Source organism: Anomaloglossus baeobatrachus, unplaced genomic scaffold, assembly GCF_048569485.1.
Source record: "Anomaloglossus baeobatrachus isolate aAnoBae1 unplaced genomic scaffold, aAnoBae1.hap1 Scaffold_5083, whole genome shotgun sequence".
Classification (NCBI taxonomy): domain Eukaryota; kingdom Metazoa; phylum Chordata; class Amphibia; order Anura; family Aromobatidae; genus Anomaloglossus; species Anomaloglossus baeobatrachus.
The window spans coordinates 1-22,859 of record NW_027444441.1 but is presented as its reverse complement, the minus strand read 5'-3'; the positions used below and the strand labels follow the sequence as shown (position 1 = coordinate 22,859).

Sequence of the window (22,859 nt, the reverse complement as noted above, 5' to 3'; positions counted from 1 at the left end):
GTCCAAAAGGGATCTATTCCATTCAATTGCAAATGATCTAGATAAGACAGAGAACTGCAGCACGGGGACATAGCCGAGTTGGTCAGGTTGAGTGGTGATGAGTTTGCTATTTGGATGAATAAAGAAAGTCAAAAGTGTGAAAGATAAAAAACAAAAGGAGGAAGTGTGAAAAGTGAATGGGCCAAATTGAGGTGCATATGAAGACGTATGCTTTCTTCCAATTCATTAAATCGGGCTAATATGAATCAGGTGAATTGAGTTCTGCTTTTGGAAACTGGGTTAAGAAGGGGTGCACCGTTCCTGGAGGTACTGCAATACCAGGTCAATGCGTGGAGTGGACAGAGCAAGCTCTTTTTCCATCTCCCTGTTCTAAAAATCCATTTAATATATGGTCCCCAGATAGGGGACGTATCAGATATTAAACTGATAAGAACAGATACTACACTTGATCTTAGCCAAAAGGCCGAGAAGCGATAACCAGAATTGGTTTGGGCCTCGAGTGGCACCCTGGCCTATGCCGGACACATCTTAGGGAGAGAGAGCGAGAGGGAGACAAACCCACGCCTACACAAGACATTTTGTCACCCAAGCCAACCCTTGAAAAGGCTGCTTTGCAGAGCCAAAACAAGAAGAATGGTGCGTTTTGCAGCCGCCGCCCACTGCAATGAATCTGAATAACTCCTCCTTTAGGGCGCAAGCAACTCCCCTCCCCCTTGCAGTCTTTCCAATTCACGATACAAAAAGACGGACAGGACAGGTTGCCTGACTTTCCGTCACTGCCACCCTTTGCCATCCTTACCCGTAGAAAGCCCTTTCATCATCCCCAAACCCTAATCTTTTCCCTTTCCTTCCCAGCCCCCAAACCCTGCCCTCTGTACCTTTCTCACCACCCGCTTCCCTTCTCCTGTCATCCCCCTACCACCCGGGAAAAAAAGAGATTGCCCCCTCCTTCCACTAGCCCACCCTCCCACCCAAAGAACAACTTCTTCTGCGCAGCTTGTTTTCTAGGCAGCAGCGCTATTGTGATGTCATCGGGGGGCATTGTGACAAGCCGCCAGTGTTCCGTCTCTTCATGTTGTGCACAGTTCAAACGGAAAATACATCAACAGGCAGACTACAGAAAAGCTTACTATCAAAGGTTAGAGGGGGGCTTTCTCAGAGGGCTTTTTACAGTTTTTCTATTCCCAATTAGCCGTTTAAGTGTACTTATTGAAAGTAGTAATTCTTTCATAGGCCGCCCTTTCTTAGTATTTGACGTTCCTTATATTGCGGTATGAGGCTTCGCAGTAGGTTGCAAACATTCATCACCCATGACTGTCCCCAATTGAGCTCAGAAGCTCAATGTCTATCATGACCTCTCTTTTAGAATGTCCAAGAGCAAGCAAACTATTCCTCCAGGAGAGGGCGCCAACAGACTACTAAAGAGATCATCATTACTCAAAGAAAACCCCAAAAACCAATGCATGATAGGAATAAACAGGTAACTTTCTTTGGAGTGGAAGCGGAGAGATCGCACCAGATGCCAATTCTAGATGTTATCACACCTGTGGTCACTGCAGCAGCAGGTGAATCCACTTTGTCCAAAAGGGATCTATTCCATTCAATTGCAAATGATCTAGATAAGACAGAGAACTGCAGCACGGGGACATAGCCGAGTTGGTCAGGTTGAGTGGTGATGAGTTTGCTATTTGGATGAATAAAGAAAGTCAAAAGTGTGAAAGATAAAAAACAAAAGGAGGAAGTGTGAAAAGTGAATGGGCCAAATTGAGGTGCATATGAAGACGTATGCTTTCTTCCAATTCATTAAATCGGGCTAATATGAATCAGGTGAATTGAGTTCTGCTTTTGGAAACTGGGTTAAGAAGGGGTGCACCGTTCCTGGAGGTACTGCAATACCAGGTCAATGCGTGGAGTGGACAGAGCAAGCTCTTTTTCCATCTCCCTGTTCTAAAAATCCATTTAATATATGGTCCCCAGATAGGGGACGTATCAGATATTAAACTGATAAGAACAGATACTACACTTGATCTTAGCCAAAAGGCCGAGAAGCGATAACCAGAATTGGTTTGGGCCTCGAGTGGCACCCTGGCCTATGCCGGACACATCTTAGGGAGAGAGAGCGAGAGGGAGACAAACCCACGCCTACACAAGACATTTTGTCACCCAAGCCAACCCTTGAAAAGGCTGCTTTGCAGAGCCAAAACAAGAAGAATGGTGCGTTTTGCAGCCGCCGCCCACTGCAATGAATCTGAATAACTCCTCCTTTAGGGCGCAAGCAACTCCCCTCCCCCTTGCAGTCTTTCCAATTCACGATACAAAAAGACGGACAGGACAGGTTGCCTGACTTTCCGTCACTGCCACCCTTTGCCATCCTTACCCGTAGAAAGCCCTTTCATCATCCCCAAACCCTAATCTTTTCCCTTTCCTTCCCAGCCCCCAAACCCGGCCCTCTGTACCTTTCTCACCACCCGCTTCCCTTCTCCTGTCATCCCCCTACCACCCGGGAAAAAAAGAGATTGCCCCCTCCTTCCACTAGCCCACCCTCCCACCCAAAGAACAACTTCTTCTGCGCAGCTTGTTTTCTAGGCAGCAGCGCTATTGTGATGTCATCGGGGGGCATTGTGACAAGCCGCCAGTGTTCCGTCTCTTCATGTTGTGCACAGTTCAAACGGAAAATACATCAACAGGCAGACTACAGAAAAGCTTACTATCAAAGGTTAGAGGGGGGCTTTCTCAGAGGGCTTTTTACAGTTTTTCTATTCCCAATTAGCCGTTTAAGTGTACTTATTGAAAGTAGTAATTCTTTCATAGGCCGCCCTTTCTTAGTATTTGACGTTCCTTATATTGCGGTATGAGGCTTCGCAGTAGGTTGCAAACATTCATCACCCATGACTGTCCCCAATTGAGCTCAGAAGCTCAATGTCTATCATGACCTCTCTTTTAGAATGTCCAAGAGCAAGCAAACTATTCCTCCAGGAGAGGGCGCCAACAGACTACTAAAGAGATCATCATTACTCAAAGAAAACCCCAAAAACCAATGCATGATAGGAATAAACAGGTAACTTTCTTTGGAGTGGAAGCGGAGAGATCGCACCAGATGCCAATTCTAGATGTTATCACACCTGTGGTCACTGCAGCAGCAGGTGAATCCACTTTGTCCAAAAGGGATCTATTCCATTCAATTGCAAATGATCTAGATAAGACAGAGAACTGCAGCACGGGGACATAGCCGAGTTGGTCAGGTTGAGTGGTGATGAGTTTGCTATTTGGATGAATAAAGAAAGTCAAAAGTGTGAAAGATAAAAAACAAAAGGAGGAAGTGTGAAAAGTGAATGGGCCAAATTGAGGTGCATATGAAGACGTATGCTTTCTTCCAATTCATTAAATCGGGCTAATATGAATCAGGTGAATTGAGTTCTGCTTTTGGAAACTGGGTTAAGAAGGGGTGCACCGTTCCTGGAGGTACTGCAATACCAGGTCAATGCGTGGAGTGGACAGAGCAAGCTCTTTTTCCATCTCCCTGTTCTAAAAATCCATTTAATATATGGTCCCCAGATAGGGGACGTATCAGATATTAAACTGATAAGAACAGATACTACACTTGATCTTAGCCAAAAGGCCGAGAAGCGATAACCAGAATTGGTTTGGGCCTCGAGTGGCACCCTGGCCTATGCCGGACACATCTTAGGGAGAGAGAGCGAGAGGGAGACAAACCCACGCCTACACAAGACATTTTGTCACCCAAGCCAACCCTTGAAAAGGCTGCTTTGCAGAGCCAAAACAAGAAGAATGGTGCGTTTTGCAGCCGCCGCCCACTGCAATGAATCTGAATAACTCCTCCTTTAGGGCGCAAGCAACTCCCCTCCCCCTTGCAGTCTTTCCAATTCACGATACAAAAAGACGGACAGGACAGGTTGCCTGACTTTCCGTCACTGCCACCCTTTGCCATCCTTACCCGTAGAAAGCCCTTTCATCATCCCCAAACCCTAATCTTTTCCCTTTCCTTCCCAGCCCCCAAACCCTGCCCTCTGTACCTTTCTCACCACCCGCTTCCCTTCTCCTGTCATCCCCCTACCACCCGGGAAAAAAAGAGATTGCCCCCTCCTTCCACTAGCCCACCCTCCCACCCAAAGAACAACTTCTTCTGCGCAGCTTGTTTTCTAGGCAGCAGCGCTATTGTGATGTCATCGGGGGGCATTGTGACAAGCCGCCAGTGTTCCGTCTCTTCATGTTGTGCACAGTTCAAACGGAAAATACATCAACAGGCAGACTACAGAAAAGCTTACTATCAAAGGTTAGAGGGGGGCTTTCTCAGAGGGCTTTTTACAGTTTTTCTATTCCCAATTAGCCGTTTAAGTGTACTTATTGAAAGTAGTAATTCTTTCATAGGCCGCCCTTTCTTAGTATTTGACGTTCCCCTTATATTGCGGTATGAGGCTTCGCAGTAGGTTGCAAACATTCATCACCCATGACTGTCCCCAATTGAGCTCAGAAGCTCAATGTCTATCATGACCTCTCTTTTAGAATGTCCAAGAGCAAGCAAACTATTCCTCCAGGAGAGGGCGCCAACAGACTACTAAAGAGATCATCATTACTCAAAGAAAACCCCAAAAACCAATGCATGATAGGAATAAACAGGTAACTTTCTTTGGAGTGGAAGCGGAGAGATCGCACCAGATGCCAATTCTAGATGTTATCACACCTGTGGTCACTGCAGCAGCAGGTGAATCCACTTTGTCCAAAAGGGATCTATTCCATTCAATTGCAAATGATCTAGATAAGACAGAGAACTGCAGCACGGGGACATAGCCGAGTTGGTCAGGTTGAGTGGTGATGAGTTTGCTATTTGGATGAATAAAGAAAGTCAAAAGTGTGAAAGATAAAAAACAAAAGGAGGAAGTGTGAAAAGTGAATGGGCCAAATTGAGGTGCATATGAAGACGTATGCTTTCTTCCAATTCATTAAATCGGGCTAATATGAATCAGGTGAATTGAGTTCTGCTTTTGGAAACTGGGTTAAGAAGGGGTGCACCGTTCCTGGAGGTACTGCAATACCAGGTCAATGCGTGGAGTGGACAGAGCAAGCTCTTTTTCCATCTCCCTGTTCTAAAAATCCATTTAATATATGGTCCCCAGATAGGGGACGTATCAGATATTAAACTGATAAGAACAGATACTACACTTGATCTTAGCCAAAAGGCCGAGAAGCGATAACCAGAATTGGTTTGGGCCTCGAGTGGCACCCTGGCCTATGCCGGACACATCTTAGGGAGAGAGAGCGAGAGGGAGACAAACCCACGCCTACACAAGACATTTTGTCACCCAAGCCAACCCTTGAAAAGGCTGCTTTGCAGAGCCAAAACAAGAAGAATGGTGCGTTTTGCAGCCGCCGCCCACTGCAATGAATCTGAATAACTCCTCCTTTAGGGCGCAAGCAACTCCCCTCCCCCTTGCAGTCTTTCCAATTCACGATACAAAAAGACGGACAGGACAGGTTGCCTGACTTTCCGTCACTGCCACCCTTTGCCATCCTTACCCGTAGAAAGCCCTTTCATCATCCCCAAACCCTAATCTTTTCCCTTTCCTTCCCAGCCCCCAAACCCTGCCCTCTGTACCTTTCTCACCACCCGCTTCCCTTCTCCTGTCATCCCCCTACCACCCGGGAAAAAAAGAGATTGCCCCCTCCTTCCACTAGCCCACCCTCCCACCCAAAGAACAACTTCTTCTGCGCAGCTTGTTTTCTAGGCAGCAGCGCTATTGTGATGTCATCGGGGGGCATTGTGACAAGCCGCCAGTGTTCCGTCTCTTCATGTTGTGCACAGTTCAAACGGAAAATACATCAACAGGCAGACTACAGAAAAGCTTACTATCAAAGGTTAGAGGGGGGCTTTCTCAGAGGGCTTTTTACAGTTTTTCTATTCCCAATTAGCCGTTTAAGTGTACTTATTGAAAGTAGTAATTCTTTCATAGGCCGCCCTTTCTTAGTATTTGACGTTCCTTATATTGCGGTATGAGGCTTCGCAGTAGGTTGCAAACATTCATCACCCATGACTGTCCCCAATTGAGCTCAGAAGCTCAATGTCTATCATGACCTCTCTTTTAGAATGTCCAAGAGCAAGCAAACTATTCCTCCAGGAGAGGGCGCCAACAGACTACTAAAGAGATCATCATTACTCAAAGAAAACCCCAAAAACCAATGCATGATAGGAATAAACAGGTAACTTTCTTTGGAGTGGAAGCGGAGAGATCGCACCAGATGCCAATTCTAGATGTTATCACACCTGTGGTCACTGCAGCAGCAGGTGAATCCACTTTGTCCAAAAGGGATCTATTCCATTCAATTGCAAATGATCTAGATAAGACAGAGAACTGCAGCACGGGGACATAGCCGAGTTGGTCAGGTTGAGTGGTGATGAGTTTGCTATTTGGATGAATAAAGAAAGTCAAAAGTGTGAAAGATAAAAAACAAAAGGAGGAAGTGTGAAAAGTGAATGGGCCAAATTGAGGTGCATATGAAGACGTATGCTTTCTTCCAATTCATTAAATCGGGCTAATATGAATCAGGTGAATTGAGTTCTGCTTTTGGAAACTGGGTTAAGAAGGGGTGCACCGTTCCTGGAGGTACTGCAATACCAGGTCAATGCGTGGAGTGGACAGAGCAAGCTCTTTTTCCATCTCCCTGTTCTAAAAATCCATTTAATATATGGTCCCCAGATAGGGGACGTATCAGATATTAAACTGATAAGAACAGATACTACACTTGATCTTAGCCAAAAGGCCGAGAAGCGATAACCAGAATTGGTTTGGGCCTCGAGTGGCACCCTGGCCTATGCCGGACACATCTTAGGGAGAGAGAGCGAGAGGGAGACAAACCCACGCCTACACAAGACATTTTGTCACCCAAGCCAACCCTTGAAAAGGCTGCTTTGCAGAGCCAAAACAAGAAGAATGGTGCGTTTTGCAGCCGCCGCCCACTGCAATGAATCTGAATAACTCCTCCTTTAGGGCGCAAGCAACTCCCCTCCCCCTTGCAGTCTTTCCAATTCACGATACAAAAAGACGGACAGGACAGGTTGCCTGACTTTCCGTCACTGCCACCCTTTGCCATCCTTACCCGTAGAAAGCCCTTTCATCATCCCCAAACCCTAATCTTTTCCCTTTCCTTCCCAGCCCCCAAACCCTGCCCTCTGTACCTTTCTCACCACCCGCTTCCCTTCTCCTGTCATCCCCCTACCACCCGGGAAAAAAAGAGATTGCCCCCTCCTTCCACTAGCCCACCCTCCCACCCAAAGAACAACTTCTTCTGCGCAGCTTGTTTTCTAGGCAGCAGCGCTATTGTGATGTCATCGGGGGGCATTGTGACAAGCCGCCAGTGTTCCGTCTCTTCATGTTGTGCACAGTTCAAACGGAAAATACATCAACAGGCAGACTACAGAAAAGCTTACTATCAAAGGTTAGAGGGGGGCTTTCTCAGAGGGCTTTTTACAGTTTTTCTATTCCCAATTAGCCGTTTAAGTGTACTTATTGAAAGTAGTAATTCTTTCATAGGCCGCCCTTTCTTAGTATTTGACGTTCCTTATATTGCGGTATGAGGCTTCGCAGTAGGTTGCAAACATTCATCACCCATGACTGTCCCCAATTGAGCTCAGAAGCTCAATGTCTATCATGACCTCTCTTTTAGAATGTCCAAGAGCAAGCAAACTATTCCTCCAGGAGAGGGCGCCAACAGACTACTAAAGAGATCATCATTACTCAAAGAAAACCCCAAAAACCAATGCATGATAGGAATAAACAGGTAACTTTCTTTGGAGTGGAAGCGGAGAGATCGCACCAGATGCCAATTCTAAATGTTATCACACCTGTGGTCACTGCAGCAGCAGGTGAATCCACTTTGTCCAAAAGGGATCTATTCCATTCAATTGCAAATGATCTAGATAAGACAGAGAACTGCAGCACGGGGACATAGCCGAGTTGGTCAGGTTGAGTGGTGATGAGTTTGCTATTTGGATGAATAAAGAAAGTCAAAAGTGTGAAAGATAAAAAACAAAAGGAGGAAGTGTGAAAAGTGAATGGGCCAAATTGAGGTGCATATGAAGACGTATGCTTTCTTCCAATTCATTAAATCGGGCTAATATGAATCAGGTGAATTGAGTTCTGCTTTTGGAAACTGGGTTAAGAAGGGGTGCACCGTTCCTGGAGGTACTGCAATACCAGGTCAATGCGTGGAGTGGACAGAGCAAGCTCTTTTTCCATCTCCCTGTTCTAAAAATCCATTTAATATATGGTCCCCAGATAGGGGACGTATCAGATATTAAACTGATAAGAACAGATACTACACTTGATCTTAGCCAAAAGGCCGAGAAGCGATAACCAGAATTGGTTTGGGCCTCGAGTGGCACCCTGGCCTATGCCGGACACATCTTAGGGAGAGAGAGCGAGAGGGAGACAAACCCACGCCTACACAAGACATTTTGTCACCCAAGCCAACCCTTGAAAAGGCTGCTTTGCAGAGCCAAAACAAGAAGAATGGTGCGTTTTGCAGCCGCCGCCCACTGCAATGAATCTGAATAACTCCTCCTTTAGGGCGCAAGCAACTCCCCTCCCCCTTGCAGTCTTTCCAATTCACGATACAAAAAGACGGACAGGACAGGTTGCCTGACTTTCCGTCACTGCCACCCTTTGCCATCCTTACCCGTAGAAAGCCCTTTCATCATCCCCAAACCCTAATCTTTTCCCTTTCCTTCCCAGCCCCCAAACCCTGCCCTCTGTACCTTTCTCACCACCCGCTTCCCTTCTCCTGTCATCCCCCTACCACCCGGGAAAAAAAGAGATTGCCCCCTCCTTCCACTAGCCCACCCTCCCACCCAAAGAACAACTTCTTCTGCGCAGCTTGTTTTCTAGGCAGCAGCGCTATTGTGATGTCATCGGGGGGCATTGTGACAAGCCGCCAGTGTTCCGTCTCTTCATGTTGTGCACAGTTCAAACGGAAAATACATCAACAGGCAGACTACAGAAAAGCTTACTATCAAAGGTTAGAGGGGGGCTTTCTCAGAGGGCTTTTTACAGTTTTTCTATTCCCAATTAGCCGTTTAAGTGTACTTATTGAAAGTAGTAATTCTTTCATAGGCCGCCCTTTCTTAGTATTTGACGTTCCTTATATTGCGGTATGAGGCTTCGCAGTAGGTTGCAAACATTCATCACCCATGACTGTCCCCAATTGAGCTCAGAAGCTCAATGTCTATCATGACCTCTCTTTTAGAATGTCCAAGAGCAAGCAAACTATTCCTCCAGGAGAGGGCGCCAACAGACTACTAAAGAGATCATCATTACTCAAAGAAAACCCCAAAAACCAATGCATGATAGGAATAAACAGGTAACTTTCTTTGGAGTGGAAGCGGAGAGATCGCACCAGATGCCAATTCTAGATGTTATCACACCTGTGGTCACTGCAGCAGCAGGTGAATCCACTTTGTCCAAAAGGGATCTATTCCATTCAATTGCAAATGATCTAGATAAGACAGAGAACTGCAGCACGGGGACATAGCCGAGTTGGTCAGGTTGAGTGGTGATGAGTTTGCTATTTGGATGAATAAAGAAAGTCAAAAGTGTGAAAGATAAAAAACAAAAGGAGGAAGTGTGAAAAGTGAATGGGCCAAATTGAGGTGCATATGAAGACGTATGCTTTCTTCCAATTCATTAAATCGGGCTAATATGAATCAGGTGAATTGAGTTCTGCTTTTGGAAACTGGGTTAAGAAGGGGTGCACCGTTCCTGGAGGTACTGCAATACCAGGTCAATGCGTGGAGTGGACAGAGCAAGCTCTTTTTCCATCTCCCTGTTCTAAAAATCCATTTAATATATGGTCCCCAGATAGGGGACGTATCAGATATTAAACTGATAAGAACAGATACTACACTTGATCTTAGCCAAAAGGCCGAGAAGCGATAACCAGAATTGGTTTGGGCCTCGAGTGGCACCCTGGCCTATGCCGGACACATCTTAGGGAGAGAGAGCGAGAGGGAGACAAACCCACGCCTACACAAGACATTTTGTCACCCAAGCCAACCCTTGAAAAGGCTGCTTTGCAGAGCCAAAACAAGAAGAATGGTGCGTTTTGCAGCCGCCGCCCACTGCAATGAATCTGAATAACTCCTCCTTTAGGGCGCAAGCAACTCCCCTCCCCCTTGCAGTCTTTCCAATTCACGATACAAAAAGACGGACAGGACAGGTTGCCTGACTTTCCGTCACTGCCACCCTTTGCCATCCTTACCCGTAGAAAGCCCTTTCATCATCCCCAAACCCTAATCTTTTCCCTTTCCTTCCCAGCCCCCAAACCCTGCCCTCTGTACCTTTCTCACCACCCGCTTCCCTTCTCCTGTCATCCCCCTACCACCCGGGAAAAAAAGAGATTGCCCCCTCCTTCCACTAGCCCACCCTCCCACCCAAAGAACAACTTCTTCTGCGCAGCTTGTTTTCTAGGCAGCAGCGCTATTGTGATGTCATCGGGGGGCATTGTGACAAGCCGCCAGTGTTCCGTCTCTTCATGTTGTGCACAGTTCAAACGGAAAATACATCAACAGGCAGACTACAGAAAAGCTTACTATCAAAGGTTAGAGGGGGGCTTTCTCAGAGGGCTTTTTACAGTTTTTCTATTCCCAATTAGCCGTTTAAGTGTACTTATTGAAAGTAGTAATTCTTTCATAGGCCGCCCTTTCTTAGTATTTGACGTTCCTTATATTGCGGTATGAGGCTTCGCAGTAGGTTGCAAACATTCATCACCCATGACTGTCCCCAATTGAGCTCAGAAGCTCAATGTCTATCATGACCTCTCTTTTAGAATGTCCAAGAGCAAGCAAACTATTCCTCCAGGAGAGGGCGCCAACAGACTACTAAAGAGATCATCATTACTCAAAGAAAACCCCAAAAACCAATGCATGATAGGAATAAACAGGTAACTTTCTTTGGAGTGGAAGCGGAGAGATCGCACCAGATGCCAATTCTAGATGTTATCACACCTGTGGTCACTGCAGCAGCAGGTGAATCCACTTTGTCCAAAAGGGATCTATTCCATTCAATTGCAAATGATCTAGATAAGACAGAGAACTGCAGCACGGGGACATAGCCGAGTTGGTCAGGTTGAGTGGTGATGAGTTTGCTATTTGGATGAATAAAGAAAGTCAAAAGTGTGAAAGATAAAAAACAAAAGGAGGAAGTGTGAAAAGTGAATGGGCCAAATTGAGGTGCATATGAAGACGTATGCTTTCTTCCAATTCATTAAATCGGGCTAATATGAATCAGGTGAATTGAGTTCTGCTTTTGGAAACTGGGTTAAGAAGGGGTGCACCGTTCCTGGAGGTACTGCAATACCAGGTCAATGCGTGGAGTGGACAGAGCAAGCTCTTTTTCCATCTCCCTGTTCTAAAAATCCATTTAATATATGGTCCCCAGATAGGGGACGTATCAGATATTAAACTGATAAGAACAGATACTACACTTGATCTTAGCCAAAAGGCCGAGAAGCGATAACCAGAATTGGTTTGGGCCTCGAGTGGCACCCTGGCCTATGCCGGACACATCTTAGGGAGAGAGAGCGAGAGGGAGACAAACCCACGCCTACACAAGACATTTTGTCACCCAAGCCAACCCTTGAAAAGGCTGCTTTGCAGAGCCAAAACAAGAAGAATGGTGCGTTTTGCAGCCGCCGCCCACTGCAATGAATCTGAATAACTCCTCCTTTAGGGCGCAAGCAACTCCCCTCCCCCTTGCAGTCTTTCCAATTCACGATACAAAAAGACGGACAGGACAGGTTGCCTGACTTTCCGTCACTGCCACCCTTTGCCATCCTTACCCGTAGAAAGCCCTTTCATCATCCCCAAACCCTAATCTTTTCCCTTTCCTTCCCAGCCCCCAAACCCTGCCCTCTGTACCTTTCTCACCACCCGCTTCCCTTCTCCTGTCATCCCCCTACCACCCGGGAAAAAAAGAGATTGCCCCCTCCTTCCACTAGCCCACCCTCCCACCCAAAGAACAACTTCTTCTGCGCAGCTTGTTTTCTAGGCAGCAGCGCTATTGTGATGTCATCGGGGGGCATTGTGACAAGCCGCCAGTGTTCCGTCTCTTCATGTTGTGCACAGTTCAAACGGAAAATACATCAACAGGCAGACTACAGAAAAGCTTACTATCAAAGGTTAGAGGGGGGCTTTCTCAGAGGGCTTTTTACAGTTTTTCTATTCCCAATTAGCCGTTTAAGTGTACTTATTGAAAGTAGTAATTCTTTCATAGGCCGCCCTTTCTTAGTATTTGACGTTCCTTATATTGCGGTATGAGGCTTCGCAGTAGGTTGCAAACATTCATCACCCATGACTGTCCCCAATTGAGCTCAGAAGCTCAATGTCTATCATGACCTCTCTTTTAGAATGTCCAAGAGCAAGCAAACTATTCCTCCAGGAGAGGGCGCCAACAGACTACTAAAGAGATCATCATTACTCAAAGAAAACCCCAAAAACCAATGCATGATAGGAATAAACAGGTAACTTTCTTTGGAGTGGAAGCGGAGAGATCGCACCAGATGCCAATTCTAGATGTTATCACACCTGTGGTCACTGCAGCAGCAGGTGAATCCACTTTGTCCAAAAGGGATCTATTCCATTCAATTGCAAATGATCTAGATAAGACAGAGAACTGCAGCACGGGGACATAGCCGAGTTGGTCAGGTTGAGTGGTGATGAGTTTGCTATTTGGATGAATAAAGAAAGTCAAAAGTGTGAAAGATAAAAAACAAAAGGAGGAAGTGTGAAAAGTGAATGGGCCAAATTGAGGTGCATATGAAGACGTATGCTTTCTTCCAATTCATTAAATCGGGCTAATATGAATCAGGTGAATTGAGTTCTGCTTTTGGAAACTGGGTTAAGAAGGGGTGCACCGTTCCTGGAGGTACTGCAATACCAGGTCAATGCGTGGAGTGGACAGAGCAAGCTCTTTTTCCATCTCCCTGTTCTAAAAATCCATTTAATATATGGTCCCCAGATAGGGGACGTATCAGATATTAAACTGATAAGAACAGATACTACACTTGATCTTAGCCAAAAGGCCGAGAAGCGATAACCAGAATTGGTTTGGGCCTCGAGTGGCACCCTGGCCTATGCCGGACACATCTTAGGGAGAGAGAGCGAGAGGGAGACAAACCCACGCCTACACAAGACATTTTGTCACCCAAGCCAACCCTTGAAAAGGCTGCTTTGCAGAGCCAAAACAAGAAGAATGGTGCGTTTTGCAGCCGCCGCCCACTGCAATGAATCTGAATAACTCCTCCTTTAGGGCGCAAGCAACTCCCCTCCCCCTTGCAGTCTTTCCAATTCACGATACAAAAAGACGGACAGGACAGGTTGCCTGACTTTCCGTCACTGCCACCCTTTGCCATCCTTACCCGTAGAAAGCCCTTTCATCATCCCCAAACCCTAATCTTTTCCCTTTCCTTCCCAGCCCCCAAACCCTGCCCTCTGTACCTTTCTCACCACCCGCTTCCCTTCTCCTGTCATCCCCCTACCACCCGGGAAAAAAAGAGATTGCCCCCTCCTTCCACTAGCCCACCCTCCCACCCAAAGAACAACTTCTTCTGCGCAGCTTGTTTTCTAGGCAGCAGCGCTATTGTGATGTCATCGGGGGGCATTGTGACAAGCCGCCAGTGTTCCGTCTCTTCATGTTGTGCACAGTTCAAACGGAAAATACATCAACAGGCAGACTACAGAAAAGCTTACTATCAAAGGTTAGAGGGGGGCTTTCTCAGAGGGCTTTTTACAGTTTTTCTATTCCCAATTAGCCGTTTAAGTGTACTTATTGAAAGTAGTAATTCTTTCATAGGCCGCCCTTTCTTAGTATTTGACGTTCCTTATATTGCGGTATGAGGCTTCGCAGTAGGTTGCAAACATTCATCACCCATGACTGTCCCCAATTGAGCTCAGAAGCTCAATGTCTATCATGACCTCTCTTTTAGAATGTCCAAGAGCAAGCAAACTATTCCTCCAGGAGAGGGCGCCAACAGACTACTAAAGAGATCATCATTACTCAAAGAAAACCCCAAAAACCAATGCATGATAGGAATAAACAGGTAACTTTCTTTGGAGTGGAAGCGGAGAGATCGCACCAGATGCCAATTCTAGATGTTATCACACCTGTGGTCACTGCAGCAGCAGGTGAATCCACTTTGTCCAAAAGGGATCTATTCCATTCAATTGCAAATGATCTAGATAAGACAGAGAACTGCAGCACGGGGACATAGCCGAGTTGGTCAGGTTGAGTGGTGATGAGTTTGCTATTTGGATGAATAAAGAAAGTCAAAAGTGTGAAAGATAAAAAACAAAAGGAGGAAGTGTGAAAAGTGAATGGGCCAAATTGAGGTGCATATGAAGACGTATGCTTTCTTCCAATTCATTAAATCGGGCTAATATGAATCAGGTGAATTGAGTTCTGCTTTTGGAAACTGGGTTAAGAAGGGGTGCACCGTTCCTGGAGGTACTGCAATACCAGGTCAATGCGTGGAGTGGACAGAGCAAGCTCTTTTTCCATCTCCCTGTTCTAAAAATCCATTTAATATATGGTCCCCAGATAGGGGACGTATCAGATATTAAACTGATAAGAACAGATACTACACTTGATCTTAGCCAAAAGGCCGAGAAGCGATAACCAGAATTGGTTTGGGCCTCGAGTGGCACCCTGGCCTATGCCGGACACATCTTAGGGAGAGAGAGCGAGAGGGAGACAAACCCACGCCTACACAAGACATTTTGTCACCCAAGCCAACCCTTGAAAAGGCTGCTTTGCAGAGCCAAAACAAGAAGAATGGTGCGTTTTGCAGCCGCCGCCCACTGCAATGAATCTGAATAACTCCTCCTTTAGGGCGCAAGCAACTCCCCTCCCCCTTGCAGTCTTTCCAATTCACGATACAAAAAGACGGACAGGACAGGTTGCCTGACTTTCCGTCACTGCCACCCTTTGCCATCCTTACCCGTAGAAAGCCCTTTCATCATCCCCAAACCCTAATCTTTTCCCTTTCCTTCCCAGCCCCCAAACCCTGCCCTCTGTACCTTTCTCACCACCCGCTTCCCTTCTCCTGTCATCCCCCTACCACCCGGGAAAAAAAGAGATTGCCCCCTCCTTCCACTAGCCCACCCTCCCACCCAAAGAACAACTTCTTCTGCGCAGCTTGTTTTCTAGGCAGCAGCGCTATTGTGATGTCATCGGGGGGCATTGTGACAAGCCGCCAGTGTTCCGTCTCTTCATGTTGTGCACAGTTCAAACGGAAAATACATCAACAGGCAGACTACAGAAAAGCTTACTATCAAAGGTTAGAGGGGGGCTTTCTCAGAGGGCTTTTTACAGTTTTTCTATTCCCAATTAGCCGTTTAAGTGTACTTATTGAAAGTAGTAATTCTTTCATAGGCCGCCCTTTCTTAGTATTTGACGTTCCTTATATTGCGGTATGAGGCTTCGCAGTAGGTTGCAAACATTCATCACCCATGACTGTCCCCAATTGAGCTCAGAAGCTCAATGTCTATCATGACCTCTCTTTTAGAATGTCCAAGAGCAAGCAAACATATTCCTCCAGGAGAGGGCGCCAACAGACTACTAAAGAGATCATCATTACTCAAAGAAAACCCCAAAAACCAATGCATGATAGGAATAAACAGGTAACTTTCTTTGGAGTGGAAGCGGAGAGATCGCACCAGATGCCAATTCTAGATGTTATCACACCTGTGGTCACTGCAGCAGCAGGTGAATCCACTTTGTCCAAAAGGGATCTATTCCATTCAATTGCAAATGATCTAGATAAGACAGAGAACTGCAGCACGGGGACATAGCCGAGTTGGTCAGGTTGAGTGGTGATGAGTTTGCTATTTGGATGAATAAAGAAAGTCAAAAGTGTGAAAGATAAAAAACAAAAGGAGGAAGTGTGAAAAGTGAATGGGCCAAATTGAGGTGCATATGAAGACGTATGCTTTCTTCCAATTCATTAAATCGGGCTAATATGAATCAGGTGAATTGAGTTCTGCTTTTGGAAACTGGGTTAAGAAGGGGTGCACCGTTCCTGGAGGTACTGCAATACCAGGTCAATGCGTGGAGTGGACAGAGCAAGCTCTTTTTCCATCTCCCTGTTCTAAAAATCCATTTAATATATGGTCCCCAGATAGGGGACGTATCAGATATTAAACTGATAAGAACAGATACTACACTTGATCTTAGCCAAAAGGCCGAGAAGCGATAACCAGAATTGGTTTGGGCCTCGAGTGGCACCCTGGCCTATGCCGGACACATCTTAGGGAGAGAGAGCGAGAGGGAGACAAACCCACGCCTACACAAGACATTTTGTCACCCAAGCCAACCCTTGAAAAGGCTGCTTTGCAGAGCCAAAACAAGAAGAATGGTGCGTTTTGCAGCCGCCGCCCACTGCAATGAATCTGAATAACTCCTCCTTTAGGGCGCAAGCAACTCCCCTCCCCCTTGCAGTCTTTCCAATTCACGATACAAAAAGACGGACAGGACAGGTTGCCTGACTTTCCGTCACTGCCACCCTTTGCCATCCTTACCCGTAGAAAGCCCTTTCATCATCCCCAAACCCTAATCTTTTCCCTTTCCTTCCCAGCCCCCAAACCCTGCCCTCTGTACCTTTCTCACCACCCGCTTCCCTTCTCCTGTCATCCCCCTACCACCCGGGAAAAAAAGAGATTGCCCCCTCCTTCCACTAGCCCACCCTCCCACCCAAAGAACAACTTCTTCTGCGCAGCTTGTTTTCTAGGCAGCAGCGCTATTGTGATGTCATCGGGGGGCATTGTGACAAGCCGCCAGTGTTCCGTCTCTTCATGTTGTGCACAGTTCAAACGGAAAATACATCAACAGGCAGACTACAGAAAAGCTTACTATCAAAGGTTAGAGGGGGGCTTTCTCAGAGGGCTTTTTACAGTTTTTCTATTCCCAATTAGCCGTTTAAGTGTACTTATTGAAAGTAGTAATTCTTTCATAGGCCGCCCTTTCTTAGTATTTGACGTTCCTTATATTGCGGTATGAGGCTTCGCAGTAGGTTGCAAACATTCATCACCCATGACTGTCCCCAATTGAGCTCAGAAGCTCAATGTCTATCATGACCTCTCTTTTAGAATGTCCAAGAGCAAGCAAACTATTCCTCCAGGAGAGGGCGCCAACAGACTACTAAAGAGATCATCATTACTCAAAGAAAACCCCAAAAACCAATGCATGATAGGAATAAACAGGTAACTTTCTTTGGAGTGGAAGCGGAGAGATCGCACCAGATGCCAATTCTAGATGTTATCACACCTGTGGTCACTGCAGCAGCAGGTGAATCCACTTTGTCCAAAAGGGATCTATTCCATTCAATTGCAAATGATCTAGATAAGACAGAGAACTGCAGCACGGGGACATAGCCGAGTTGGTCAGGTTGAGTGGTGATGAGTTTGCTATTTGGATGAATAAAGAAAGTCAAAAGTGTGAAAGATAAAAAACAAAAGGAGGAAGTGTGAAAAGTGAATGGGCCAAATTGAGGTGCATATGAAGACGTATGCTTTCTTCCAATTCATTAAATCGGGCTAATATGAATCAGGTGAATTGAGTTCTGCTTTTGGAAACTGGGTTAAGAAGGGGTGCACCGTTCCTGGAGGTACTGCAATACCAGGTCAATGCGTGGAGTGGACAGAGCAAGCTCTTTTTCCATCTCCCTGTTCTAAAAATCCATTTAATATATGGTCCCCAGATAGGGGACGTATCAGATATTAAACTGATAAGAACAGATACTACACTTGATCTTAGCCAAAAGGCCGAGAAGCGATAACCAGAATTGGTTTGGGCCTCGAGTGGCACCCTGGCCTATGCCGGACACATCTTAGGGAGAGAGAGCGAGAGGGAGACAAACCCACGCCTACACAAGACATTTTGTCACCCAAGCCAACCCTTGAAAAGGCTGCTTTGCAGAGCCAAAACAAGAAGAATGGTGCGTTTTGCAGCCGCCGCCCACTGCAATGAATCTGAATAACTCCTCCTTTAGGGCGCAAGCAACTCCCCTCCCCCTTGCAGTCTTTCCAATTCACGATACAAAAAGACGGACAGGACAGGTTGCCTGACTTTCCGTCACTGCCACCCTTTGCCATCCTTACCCGTAGAAAGCCCTTTCATCATCCCCAAACCCTAATCTTTTCCCTTTCCTTCCCAGCCCCCAAACCCTGCCCTCTGTACCTTTCTCACCACCCGCTTCCCTTCTCCTGTCATCCCCCTACCACCCGGGAAAAAAAGAGATTGCCCCCTCCTTCCACTAGCCCACCCTCCCACCCAAAGAACAACTTCTTCTGCGCAGCTTGTTTTCTAGGCAGCAGCGCTATTGTGATGTCATCGGGGGGCATTGTGACAAGCCGCCAGTGTTCCGTCTCTTCATGTTGTGCACAGTTCAAACGGAAAATACATCAACAGGCAGACTACAGAAAAGCTTACTATCAAAGGTTAGAGGGGGGCTTTCTCAGAGGGCTTTTTACAGTTTTTCTATTCCCAATTAGCCGTTTAAGTGTACTTATTGAAAGTAGTAATTCTTTCATAGGCCGCCCTTTCTTAGTATTTGACGTTCCTTATATTGCGGTATGAGGCTTCGCAGTAGGTTGCAAACATTCATCACCCATGACTGTCCCCAATTGAGCTCAGAAGCTCAATGTCTATCATGACCTCTCTTTTAGAATGTCCAAGAGCAAGCAAACTATTCCTCCAGGAGAGGGCGCCAACAGACTACTAAAGAGATCATCATTACTCAAAGAAAACCCCAAAAACCAATGCATGATAGGAATAAACAGGTAACTTTCTTTGGAGTGGAAGCGGAGAGATCGCACCAGATGCCAATTCTAGATGTTATCACACCTGTGGTCACTGCAGCAGCAGGTGAATCCACTTTGTCCAAAAGGGATCTATTCCATTCAATTGCAAATGATCTAGATAAGACAGAGAACTGCAGCACGGGGACATAGCCGAGTTGGTCAGGTTGAGTGGTGATGAGTTTGCTATTTGGATGAATAAAGAAAGTCAAAAGTGTGAAAGATAAAAAACAAAAGGAGGAAGTGTGAAAAGTGAATGGGCCAAATTGAGGTGCATATGAAGACGTATGCTTTCTTCCAATTCATTAAATCGGGCTAATATGAATCAGGTGAATTGAGTTCTGCTTTTGGAAACTGGGTTAAGAAGGGGTGCACCGTTCCTGGAGGTACTGCAATACCAGGTCAATGCGTGGAGTGGACAGAGCAAGCTCTTTTTCCATCTCCCTGTTCTAAAAATCCATTTAATATATGGTCCCCAGATAGGGGACGTATCAGATATTAAACTGATAAGAACAGATACTACACTTGATCTTAGCCAAAAGGCCGAGAAGCGATAACCAGAATTGGTTTGGGCCTCGAGTGGCACCCTGGCCTATGCCGGACACATCTTAGGGAGAGAGAGCGAGAGGGAGACAAACCCACGCCTACACAAGACATTTTGTCACCCAAGCCAACCCTTGAAAAGGCTGCTTTGCAGAGCCAAAACAAGAAGAATGGTGCGTTTTGCAGCCGCCGCCCACTGCAATGAATCTGAATAACTCCTCCTTTAGGGCGCAAGCAACTCCCCTCCCCCTTGCAGTCTTTCCAATTCACGATACAAAAAGACGGACAGGACAGGTTGCCTGACTTTCCGTCACTGCCACCCTTTGCCATCCTTACCCGTAGAAAGCCCTTTCATCATCCCCAAACCCTAATCTTTTCCCTTTCCTTCCCAGCCCCCAAACCCTGCCCTCTGTACCTTTCTCACCACCCGCTTCCCTTCTCCTGTCATCCCCCTACCACCCGGGAAAAAAAGAGATTGCCCCCTCCTTCCACTAGCCCACCCTCCCACCCAAAGAACAACTTCTTCTGCGCAGCTTGTTTTCTAGGCAGCAGCGCTATTGTGATGTCATCGGGGGGCATTGTGACAAGCCGCCAGTGTTCCGTCTCTTCATGTTGTGCACAGTTCAAACGGAAAATACATCAACAGGCAGACTACAGAAAAGCTTACTATCAAAGGTTAGAGGGGGGCTTTCTCAGAGGGCTTTTTACAGTTTTTCTATTCCCAATTAGCCGTTTAAGTGTACTTATTGAAAGTAGTAATTCTTTCATAGGCCGCCCTTTCTTAGTATTTGACGTTCCTTATATTGCGGTATGAGGCTTCGCAGTAGGTTGCAAACATTCATCACCCATGACTGTCCCCAATTGAGCTCAGAAGCTCAATGTCTATCATGACCTCTCTTTTAGAATGTCCAAGAGCAAGCAAACTATTCCTCCAGGAGAGGGCGCCAACAGACTACTAAAGAGATCATCATTACTCAAAGAAAACCCCAAAAACCAATGCATGATAGGAATAAACAGGTAACTTTCTTTGGAGTGGAAGCGGAGAGATCGCACCAGATGCCAATTCTAGATGTTATCACACCTGTGGTCACTGCAGCAGCAGGTGAATCCACTTTGTCCAAAAGGGATCTATTCCATTCAATTGCAAATGATCTAGATAAGACAGAGAACTGCAGCACGGGGACATAGCCGAGTTGGTCAGGTTGAGTGGTGATGAGTTTGCTATTTGGATGAATAAAGAAAGTCAAAAGTGTGAAAGATAAAAAACAAAAGGAGGAAGTGTGAAAAGTGAATGGGCCAAATTGAGGTGCATATGAAGACGTATGCTTTCTTCCAATTCATTAAATCGGGCTAATATGAATCAGGTGAATTGAGTTCTGCTTTTGGAAACTGGGTTAAGAAGGGGTGCACCGTTCCTGGAGGTACTGCAATACCAGGTCAATGCGTGGAGTGGACAGAGCAAGCTCTTTTTCCATCTCCCTGTTCTAAAAATCCATTTAATATATGGTCCCCAGATAGGGGACGTATCAGATATTAAACTGATAAGAACAGATACTACACTTGATCTTAGCCAAAAGGCCGAGAAGCGATAACCAGAATTGGTTTGGGCCTCGAGTGGCACCCTGGCCTATGCCGGACACATCTTAGGGAGAGAGAGCGAGAGGGAGACAAACCCACGCCTACACAAGACATTTTGTCACCCAAGCCAACCCTTGAAAAGGCTGCTTTGCAGAGCCAAAACAAGAAGAATGGTGCGTTTTGCAGCCGCCGCCCACTGCAATGAATCTGAATAACTCCTCCTTTAGGGCGCAAGCAACTCCCCTCCCCCTTGCAGTCTTTCCAATTCACGATACAAAAAGACGGACAGGACAGGTTGCCTGACTTTCCGTCACTGCCACCCTTTGCCATCCTTACCCGTAGAAAGCCCTTTCATCATCCCCAAACCCTAATCTTTTCCCTTTCCTTCCCAGCCCCCAAACCCTGCCCTCTGTACCTTTCTCACCACCCGCTTCCCTTCTCCTGTCATCCCCCTACCACCCGGGAAAAAAAGAGATTGCCCCCTCCTTCCACTAGCCCACCCTCCCACCCAAAGAACAACTTCTTCTGCGCAGCTTGTTTTCTAGGCAGCAGCGCTATTGTGATGTCATCGGGGGGCATTGTGACAAGCCGCCAGTGTTCCGTCTCTTCATGTTGTGCACAGTTCAAACGGAAAATACATCAACAGGCAGACTACAGAAAAGCTTACTATCAAAGGTTAGAGGGGGGCTTTCTCAGAGGGCTTTTTACAGTTTTTCTATTCCCAATTAGCCGTTTAAGTGTACTTATTGAAAGTAGTAATTCTTTCATAGGCCGCCCTTTCTTAGTATTTGACGTTCCTTATATTGCGGTATGAGGCTTCGCAGTAGGTTGCAAACATTCATCACCCATGACTGTCCCCAATTGAGCTCAGAAGCTCAATGTCTATCATGACCTCTCTTTTAGAATGTCCAAGAGCAAGCAAACTATTCCTCCAGGAGAGGGCGCCAACAGACTACTAAAGAGATCATCATTACTCAAAGAAAACCCCAAAAACCAATGCATGATAGGAATAAACAGGTAACTTTCTTTGGAGTGGAAGCGGAGAGATCGCACCAGATGCCAATTCTAGATGTTATCACACCTGTGGTCACTGCAGCAGCAGGTGAATCCACTTTGTCCAAAAGGGATCTATTCCATTCAATTGCAAATGATCTAGATAAGACAGAGAACTGCAGCACGGGGACATAGCCGAGTTGGTCAGGTTGAGTGGTGATGAGTTTGCTATTTGGATGAATAAAGAAAGTCAAAAGTGTGAAAGATAAAAAACAAAAGGAGGAAGTGTGAAAAGTGAATGGGCCAAATTGAGGTGCATATGAAGACGTATGCTTTCTTCCAATTCATTAAATCGGGCTAATATGAATCAGGTGAATTGAGTTCTGCTTTTGGAAACTGGGTTAAGAAGGGGTGCACCGTTCCTGGAGGTACTGCAATACCAGGTCAATGCGTGGAGTGGACAGAGCAAGCTCTTTTTCCATCTCCCTGTTCTAAAAATCCATTTAATATATGGTCCCCAGATAGGGGACGTATCAGATATTAAACTGATAAGAACAGATACTACACTTGATCTTAGCCAAAAGGCCGAGAAGCGATAACCAGAATTGGTTTGGGCCTCGAGTGGCACCCTGGCCTATGCCGGACACATCTTAGGGAGAGAGAGCGAGAGGGAGACAAACCCACGCCTACACAAGACATTTTGTCACCCAAGCCAACCCTTGAAAAGGCTGCTTTGCAGAGCCAAAACAAGAAGAATGGTGCGTTTTGCAGCCGCCGCCCACTGCAATGAATCTGAATAACTCCTCCTTTAGGGCGCAAGCAACTCCCCTCCCCCTTGCAGTCTTTCCAATTCACGATACAAAAAGACGGACAGGACAGGTTGCCT

General features: G+C 46.3%; 15 non-coding genes across 15 annotated transcripts; all 15 read right to left on the bottom strand.

The window, feature by feature from the left end:
• Positions 1-284: 284 nt before the first annotated feature.
• Positions 285-475, bottom strand: LOC142282386 (U2 spliceosomal RNA). Its single transcript, XR_012744304.1, has one exon. It is a non-coding gene; the product is annotated as a U2 spliceosomal RNA (small nuclear RNA).
• A 1,387-nt stretch (positions 476-1,862) lies between these two features.
• On the bottom strand, positions 1,863-2,053 carry LOC142282385 (U2 spliceosomal RNA). Its single transcript, XR_012744303.1, has one exon. It is a non-coding gene; the product is annotated as a U2 spliceosomal RNA (small nuclear RNA).
• Positions 2,054-3,440: 1,387 nt separating this feature from the next.
• LOC142282384 (U2 spliceosomal RNA) lies at positions 3,441-3,631 on the bottom strand. Its single transcript, XR_012744302.1, has one exon. It is a non-coding gene; the product is annotated as a U2 spliceosomal RNA (small nuclear RNA).
• Positions 3,632-5,020: 1,389 nt separating this feature from the next.
• Positions 5,021-5,211, bottom strand: LOC142282383 (U2 spliceosomal RNA). The gene has a single exon (XR_012744301.1). It is a non-coding gene; the product is annotated as a U2 spliceosomal RNA (small nuclear RNA).
• Positions 5,212-6,598: 1,387 nt separating this feature from the next.
• On the bottom strand, positions 6,599-6,789 carry LOC142282382 (U2 spliceosomal RNA). Its single transcript, XR_012744300.1, has one exon. It is a non-coding gene; the product is annotated as a U2 spliceosomal RNA (small nuclear RNA).
• A 1,387-nt stretch (positions 6,790-8,176) lies between these two features.
• LOC142282381 (U2 spliceosomal RNA) lies at positions 8,177-8,367 on the bottom strand. Its single transcript, XR_012744299.1, has one exon. It is a non-coding gene; the product is annotated as a U2 spliceosomal RNA (small nuclear RNA).
• A 1,387-nt stretch (positions 8,368-9,754) lies between these two features.
• LOC142282380 (U2 spliceosomal RNA) lies at positions 9,755-9,945 on the bottom strand. Its single transcript, XR_012744298.1, has one exon. It is a non-coding gene; the product is annotated as a U2 spliceosomal RNA (small nuclear RNA).
• Positions 9,946-11,332: 1,387 nt separating this feature from the next.
• LOC142282379 (U2 spliceosomal RNA) lies at positions 11,333-11,523 on the bottom strand. Its single transcript, XR_012744297.1, has one exon. It is a non-coding gene; the product is annotated as a U2 spliceosomal RNA (small nuclear RNA).
• Positions 11,524-12,910: 1,387 nt separating this feature from the next.
• LOC142282378 (U2 spliceosomal RNA) lies at positions 12,911-13,101 on the bottom strand. The gene has a single exon (XR_012744296.1). It is a non-coding gene; the product is annotated as a U2 spliceosomal RNA (small nuclear RNA).
• Positions 13,102-14,488: 1,387 nt separating this feature from the next.
• LOC142282377 (U2 spliceosomal RNA) lies at positions 14,489-14,679 on the bottom strand. Its single transcript, XR_012744295.1, has one exon. It is a non-coding gene; the product is annotated as a U2 spliceosomal RNA (small nuclear RNA).
• Positions 14,680-16,067: 1,388 nt separating this feature from the next.
• On the bottom strand, positions 16,068-16,258 carry LOC142282390 (U2 spliceosomal RNA). Its single transcript, XR_012744308.1, has one exon. It is a non-coding gene; the product is annotated as a U2 spliceosomal RNA (small nuclear RNA).
• Positions 16,259-17,645: 1,387 nt separating this feature from the next.
• LOC142282389 (U2 spliceosomal RNA) lies at positions 17,646-17,836 on the bottom strand. The gene has a single exon (XR_012744307.1). It is a non-coding gene; the product is annotated as a U2 spliceosomal RNA (small nuclear RNA).
• Positions 17,837-19,223: 1,387 nt separating this feature from the next.
• LOC142282388 (U2 spliceosomal RNA) lies at positions 19,224-19,414 on the bottom strand. The gene has a single exon (XR_012744306.1). It is a non-coding gene; the product is annotated as a U2 spliceosomal RNA (small nuclear RNA).
• Positions 19,415-20,801: 1,387 nt separating this feature from the next.
• On the bottom strand, positions 20,802-20,992 carry LOC142282387 (U2 spliceosomal RNA). Its single transcript, XR_012744305.1, has one exon. It is a non-coding gene; the product is annotated as a U2 spliceosomal RNA (small nuclear RNA).
• A 1,387-nt stretch (positions 20,993-22,379) lies between these two features.
• LOC142282375 (U2 spliceosomal RNA) lies at positions 22,380-22,570 on the bottom strand. The gene has a single exon (XR_012744294.1). It is a non-coding gene; the product is annotated as a U2 spliceosomal RNA (small nuclear RNA).
• Positions 22,571-22,859: the final 289 nt, after the last annotated feature.